We start from the raw sequence: 8151 nt of genomic DNA, 5'->3' as shown, positions 1-8151 counted from the left end.
TTGACTTGATCATTCATAGTTTTCATCCTCTTTCTCTGTATGTTTAGCATTCGTTTGCTCAGAGGTTGATGCACTTGCTGCTTCCTGAGCAGCTCTTGTTTTCTCCACCCTAGCGGCCCATTTCTTTTCTTCTTTCGTTGGCATCTTTTCGCATTAAAACTGATTAAGTTAGTGTTTGTGTTGCAATTACTTAGTACATTTTCCTTAATTTTTCACTTAAGCTGTCACGTAAGTCTTCAATCTGCTTTAGGAATGACTTAAGATATGAAGAGGTAGGGGAAGTGACGGCGAAGGTGGTAGGGATGAGAACGGCGCCCATGCACATGCGCCTCACAGCAGCTCTGCTGGCCGCTGCCGAGAGTTGATTCTACAATTAAATAAAATAAAAAGAGGAATAACTTGGGGGTCAATCATCACCCCGAAAGTGGACAGTAGAGGTCACGTAGCATATGTGTACCAAATTTCAGGTCAAGTTCAAACGGTTTGCGAGCTACAGGTGATTTAAAATCCTGCACAGACAAATGGACAGCCATGGTAGCATATTATATAAGATTTATTAATTGATTTCTTTTATACAATTTTTGAAACTAATGCATTTATGTCCCTTTGTGTACTCAACATATTAGTCACAGAAAACTGATCCTTAGAAATCAGAATAATATTTTTATAACAATTATTTGCTTTCAACTTTACTTTAGTGCCCCTTCTTTTATGTGTCATTGATTGTACTGGGCAAGTATCTGATCCTTTTTCTTTTTCCATTGATCATTGTAGAATTGGGTTGTGGCTGAGTAGAACTGGTCACTAAATCCGGAGATCATTCTGTAGCACAATGTCCTATTAGTCCATGACATGTCACAGTAAACCAAAGGACTGACATAAGTTACTCCACATCTTTATATTTTGGATATATTAGCTATCATATATTAAAAAAAAACTTTTTTTTTTCTCCTGCCTGTTCTGGGGCTTTGTCTTGTTGCCTGAAGTCTTATATATAAAATGTAGTGTAACATATGAGAGCTATAGCAAGGATGTGGTGAAATTTTGTTAAGGTCTACATTATAAAGCGTATAGAAGGGAGAAGCGGGCCACTCTAGGACTCTAAAACAACAAAACAACATGGACAGAGCCAGAATCCATTGAGCTGGTGCTAGCAAGCACTGGTGCAGCATTATGTTGGTATGAGAAGCTGAATGAGTAGGTAACCTTTTGTACAACTTAACTGAGTAATGTGGAGACACAAAATGGAATTGCTGGGATCTTCTGAGGTGTTGCCAAAGAATTGTGAGGCTGAAATCTGGGATCAGGAATGCTGGTTGTTTGAGTGACTGTTAACTCTGCAACTTGAACACTTTGGATACATTCTCCATCTGCCAAGCTCCATTGGCCTTATTGCACAGCTGCCAGCAGGGCTTCAGAAAGATCTGCCAGGTTTGTTTCATGGAGTTGGAGAAAGTGTAATTGATCTCAGATAAGTGGTATTGTGCAGAAACAGTGGCAAGAATGCACAGGCAAGGGATGAGGCAGATTGTGGCAGCATTAAAAGCAATCAAGAAAGGAGAGTCTCAAACATGAAATCTGTACCTGGAACATTGGTGGCAGTGTCAGTTTAGGAAAGGAAGACCGCTAAGAGTCTGGTACATCTGCAGCTCCACACCTAAAGGATTGGCTGGCCACATATATGAACACATGATGGACACACCACCACAGAGAAGCACATTTATCACCTCTGCTGCACCAGCCCTGCTGTGTCATCTGACAATGAATCATTCAAGACCCCTGTGGATATGCTCAGTCTGTGTGCTGCTGCAAAGAGTTAGAAGCAGTTGCTAGGGCCAGTGACATGTAACAGTGATATGTAACAGCCCTGACAAGTTGCATCAGCCTGGGTATGAGTCATTAACAGATGAGCTGGCATCATGTAAATGAGCAGCTTCAGACTCAGCTGCAAGGGACCCTCTCAAAAGGGCAACTCTGCCAAAGTTGAAATCAGGTCTAATGTCTATAGTTTAATGTCAACACCCTTCTTTATCTCCTTCTAAAATGTTGCATGTTGCACAACATGACTTAATCAAGGCACAATCTTGAGCAAAAATCCAAACAGTTTTAACTCAGATCAGACATGGACAATCAGAACTGAAACGGAATTCATTACCATATACGAATGGAGTCTATATTTGACATCAGAAGGTCAGATACCATACTGATTTCTCGGGTTTATACAGTTTGTAATTCATGTCAGAAATGTGGAAATAAATCTGAATCAGGTCATGTCAGAGTGGTAACGAAAACCTTTGCAAAAAGTTCATCTATGAAGGAGTCACTTATACACACTGAGACACCAAAAAGGTTAGTAAAAGGTGAGCTAGTTCCAACTAGGACGGCATTCATTAATTATTTCCAAGTCGTAAAAAAGCTGTTGATCATTCCTTTGACTAAAATTTATTTTTTCTTTCTACTTTTAACTCAAATAACACATTGTGATGATCCAATGGTGGGAAGTCACTGCAACAGAAAGAAACACTAGCAATTGGTAATGATTATTTATTATCCATCCTTATGTGAATGATGGACATGCTCCTATTGTATCACCCCTTTTTGTGTAACTCACCTTTCATAGCCTCATCCCCTCCTCAGATTTTTCATGGAGCTTAACTGTGTGGTTTCCTCTTAGGTCCAGAGTTACATGTTTTTCTTTGTTTGTTTTTTGTTTTTTTTTTAATCAGGGAGAATGGCTTAGGATAACCAATTGAGCATGATATGATGAGTGGCAGCAAGATATCAGAATTGAATTTTAATGGCAGATTGTTGTCCCATCAAGGTATAAAAGTTAAGATAGTTAAGCCCATGACTGTATTGGTGTGTATGTTAGCCTTGTCCCTGCTCCAGCATCTACGGTTGTTTCTTTCTTCTTTCCTTGATGCTGCAATATTAGACTTCAGCAACCTAATTTTGGCTGCTCATTTATTATGTATATTGCAACTCTAAATGTATATTTTCTTATTTGGCTGACACCTTAATCCATGGCAACTTGCAACACTTATGATACAATTGATTTCCAATTGATTGGTTTTCCAATTGGAACATTGGTAGATGAAGTGACTTGCTCAGGGTCACACAGTGTCACTTGTGGGATTTGAACCCTACACCCTCACAGTTTGAGCTCCAAAGCCTTAACCACTACACCACACTGCCAGCCTGGGTCAGTGTAAGTTTATGGACAAGCATGCCCTGCTACATATTGGCACCAGTGTTACTGGGATGTATGTCAGTCTTGAAGAAGACCAGTGATGTACTTGTGTAAAACAGTGTTCTTCCATCTAGAGCTGGTGTTCAATTAGCACAGATTTAAGAATGTTATGTTATTGATTATAGACAAAATGGTACTGTGGAAACATTGTAAAGTGAAAAAAGTGGATTTCTGCTGAAGTGCCAGTGCTAGTGAAATCCAGTCAGACAGTATTAACATGCCAGCCGAAGAAGGTTGGAAATGTATCATAGCTGCATAGTTTAATAAAAGGAACTCTTTTAATGTATACTTAATCATATTGTAGCTGAACTCACTGTACCTTTTAGTTCTTCATACAATTTTGTCAATGGCCTTCAAGAAAACCTACAAGCTAAAGCATGATACATACTACAGTAGTATAAATTCAGTATGAGTGATTACAAAGTGCACAGCTGACAAGTCATGGACAACAGAATTAAAAGTACTGCTATAGATAGTCTCCAAAGTAGATGAAAAAATAAACGCATCTAAAATCTAAATCACTTGTGTGTTGATTTGGGGTTGGAATAACTTTAAATATCCAGGAGGGCGGTCGAGACCTGGAAACTGAGCGGTTCCAAGAGGTCTGATTGAAGGACAGTGGGAAAAAGTAGTGTCCACTACCTAAATTACAGGTTTGGCTATCCATTACCTTCAAAGGCAGGTTGTGGAATATGAATAGAAATGTAATTTTTATTACATTATTAATTTTCATAGTTGTGGTAATGTTCGGAGTTGAAATGTAGCAAAAAATGAATTGATAATAATATGTTAGGAGTTTTATCAAATTGATTTAAAGTGTAACATTATAACATAAGTATTGTCTGGGACTGGCTCCAGTCCCTTGCAATCCTAAATTGGACTAAGCAGGTGTGAGAATGATATATAACATAAATATATCTATTATAAAAAATGAAATCTTAAGACAAGACAAGACTATTGCCAAGAGATTTCTTCAAGTCCTGTCCTCCTGTCAACCATTTCAGGTTAACGGCCCACACCCACAGTCCTCTCACCTCTCATTCATGTGAATGCTTTTGTCAGACACAGTTCCTGCGCTCTCAGCTCTTATAAATTTTTATGTTTTCCTCACTTTAAGTTGTCAATAAAAGAAGACTTACTATGTCCAAATCTTATTAAAGAATTTCTTCCTAAAGGGTTATAGACAGAAGAAACGAGTACACAGGCAATCCTTGCACCGAGAAACATTGAAGTCAAACAAATTAATGCAAAAATTGTCGATCTGCTACACGGCAAATTGGTTAAATGCTTTATCAATAGACTATGCTGAAACAGTTGGCGGTGATTGTGCGGAATATGAAAACATCAACTTACAATATCCTGTAGAATATCGACAACCGTTAACACTGTCCGAATTACTGTTGAAAGAAGGATGTATCGTAATGTTATTGCGTAATTTATATATGAGTGATGGGCTATGCAATTGGATAATTAACAAATCACAAGGCCAACATTCAAAAAAGTCGGCTTATTTATAAGAGAGAAAGAAATGATATTTACTCACGGGCGGTTGTAAGTTGCGTTGTCACAATGTAACTTCAAACACAGAATCAAAATTCAATGCGATATTGACGTGGGTTAATTCCAAATATTGTTTTTACTGAAGTTTTACAGTAAACGTTTAAGTTTAAAAAGTATTTACATGTTAATTTCAAAGTCAAACTAGAATGAAAACCTTGTTTTGGACTGTCAAATTGTCATTAAGCAATAAAACATGTATACAGTACATTCAGTTTGGAATTTGTTTACTCAAAAACAGCAGAACTATGGACATTGACAAGTTGAATATTGTTTAAAATGATGCAAGAGGGAAGGAATGCCTTAGTGAGAGATAAGGATATTAGATGCATTCCTTTCTTCTAAGCATTTATGGGGATGCAACAGATCCAGTGTTAGAATGTTAGGGGTAACCCCAAAGGTTTCATTATTTCAGTATTATTAGTTCTCTTGAACCATTTCTTTAGATTAAAGGTGTCATTTTCCATAGTCCAACTCACAGCACTTGTGGTTATGTAGTATTTCTCTAGACCCTCACCACATAGTAGATTTAATCCTTCTATCCAAAGACATGTTGTTTTGTGGATTTATGCCACTACGTTAACCCAGTGAGAACAAGTGCACCATGTTATGGACTAGCAAGCTTGTTCCTATTTTTATTGATAGCTTCACACTCTCTATAAAGGTTTAAGGGAAAAGCCAAGGGATGGGTTTTACTCTGTGCACACAATGCCCCTCTGATGACCATACAGTAAGGCAATGAATTCCTGCTCCAGAGATTATTATTATTTAGCATTTTACTGTGCAGTGGTTATGGTTGTTGCTTTATATATCTGATATGCTGTGTTCAAATTCTGTGCCCAGTTTTTGTCTGCATTTGCTTTCCTTCCCATATGCAAGTTACCTTAATGGTGTGCACATATACCCTGTGCTAGAGTTTCCCCTATCCAAGTTTGTTTCCTTCCTTGCACCCAGAAATCATTCAAGACTGAATTAAGTAGGTTTGAGAATAAATGCATGTATGCATTATCCTTTACCCAAGGCAACAATTACAAAAGTTAGAATGCATACATTAATACGTCTTAACTGCTTGGTATGATAGGATGAAGGAACCAGTCAATTAAGCAGTACAATTTTTATTCATGTATGAGAACAGTCACACTAAAATATGTGCAAACATTAGTTGGCAGAAGCACAGCACAGTAAATGAAAGGAAAGAGTTGTTCTGGATGAGCTTATGAAGACACAAAAAGACTGGTGGTAGGGAGGAGAGCAGCCATGCAAGTAGGTCAGGGTTAAAAGTTTTAATAACCGGTCCTGGTTAGAGTACACTTTTTTAACCTTCTACCTACTAAATAAATATAAGAATATAATGAATAACATGCATTTCTGGTTCCAAACTAAATCATTATATTCTTGTTATTAAATTAATGTCACATAAAGGCATAAAGTTCACATAAAGGCACATTTTTTACAAGACAAAATTTAAAAATGTGTTATTTCACTTTAGAGGACTTTTTAGAGGCCTACTAGAGAGGCTAAGGAAACAACCACATCAGCCTCCTTTATCAAGTGTGTTTCTCACCAATGCAAGATCCATGACTCAGAAAATGGATCAACTAAAACTATGAATTGTTAGAAATCATTACATTTGCTACTGCTGTGTTATAATAATAACTGAAATCTGGCATCATGTGATGATTCTGGATGTAGCAGTGCAGCCAGCAGGCCACACAATCTACCATAGGGACAGTAACAAATACTCCAGTAAGATCGGATGGGGGGTGTCTTTGCATCTATGTGCATAATGAGTCGTCAAAAACAGTTTAATCTTAGACAGCCATTGTTCTCCTAACCTAGAGTTTATTTCAGTTAACTGTTGACCATTCTTTCTTCTAGCTTGTAGTACTGATTGTCATTACTGCCTCTATACCACCTGATGTTAAAGTTAGTATAGCTCTTGATCTCCTGCTAAACACCATAAACAAACATCAACATGCTTACCCCGATGGCTTTCATGTCTTAGTGGGGGATTTTAATCAGTCAAAACTGAAGCCGGTACTTCATAAATTTTTACAAAATTTGGTGTACCCATTTTGGGTATGACATTAAACTGAATTCAGCCCTGCAAGCAAGTCCTCCAGCTTGCAGGGAAAACCTGGGGGTTGGTGACAGAATTGGCACTCCAGCCACTGTAAAATACCTCACACTGTTCCACTCCATTCAGACTAGTGTGGTGCTGAGGTGTCATCCGTTGTACGGCTACGCTTGGGTCCTAATTTGCAATCCTGAGGTGGTTCATCGTGTGGTGGGTGCAGCAATGAGCTGTATCACTGTATGCTTCCAACATCTCCTGTTCTCTCTCTGAAATGAACGAGGAGTAAAAATACACTTGATCATGTTTACTCCAATATTAAACACACATAAAGAGCCACACCCCTCCCCACAGGCCAGCCAGAACACCTCTCTCTTCTCCTCATTCCTGCATAAACACCTCTTAGGAGAAAAAACAAAGCCATACACAAAGTCTGTTAAAACATGGCCTGAGGATGCACACTCTCAAGTACAGGACTGTTTTGCACACACTATTTGAGACATAGTTGAACATCAGAGCTTAACTGAATACACAAAGTCTGCTCTGTCCTATATCAAGTACTGTGCTGACAATGTCACTGTAGAGAAGTGCATCCGTGTCTTCCCCAACCAGAAATTCTGGATGACCGGAAAGGTCAGGGCCCTCCTCAAAGACCGTGACTGTGCTCTGTGTAATGCTGCTAGAGTCGAGCCAAAGTGAGGAATAAAAGGATGTGATCTATAAGAGGAGGATAGAAGTTCACCTCTCAGGAAAAGACCCTCAGTGTATTTGGCAGGGAATACAAGACCACCAACTACAGGGGCTGCAATACAACATCTGTGGACTTGGGTGCTTCTCTGGCAGTGGAGCTGAACTGCTTTTTTGCGCGTCTTCTTCGTTCTCCGTAGTTTTGAGTCCAGTTGGGCTTAATGCTGCTGACTCACGGGTATATTAGATGTAGTTGACAGTGGGAATATGCTCAGTTCCAGTAACCCTCCTGGAATCGATGAATTCTTTTTGCCCACCTTGCTCAGAGTTTTGCTCCCACTTTCACTATATTCTTTTTATTTAGCATTTCTTTATTTTTTTCATTGCCTCTGATGGAGTAGCTGCTCTGTAATTTCATTATACATGGTATAATGACCATAAATGCTTCTCATATAATCCAATCTTATCTCTGTCCTAGCCTTCACCCATTCAAAAGGTGGCAACCTTTCCCATGAACTTTGATGAACCACAAGCAAGAACTAATATATTCATCTCTTAATGAACACCGAGAGACAGTAAGGCA

This window comes from Polypterus senegalus, chromosome 4, assembly GCF_016835505.1.
Source record: "Polypterus senegalus isolate Bchr_013 chromosome 4, ASM1683550v1, whole genome shotgun sequence".
NCBI classification, from domain to species: Eukaryota; Metazoa; Chordata; class Cladistia; order Polypteriformes; family Polypteridae; genus Polypterus; species Polypterus senegalus.
This window is presented reverse-complemented; position numbering follows the sequence as displayed.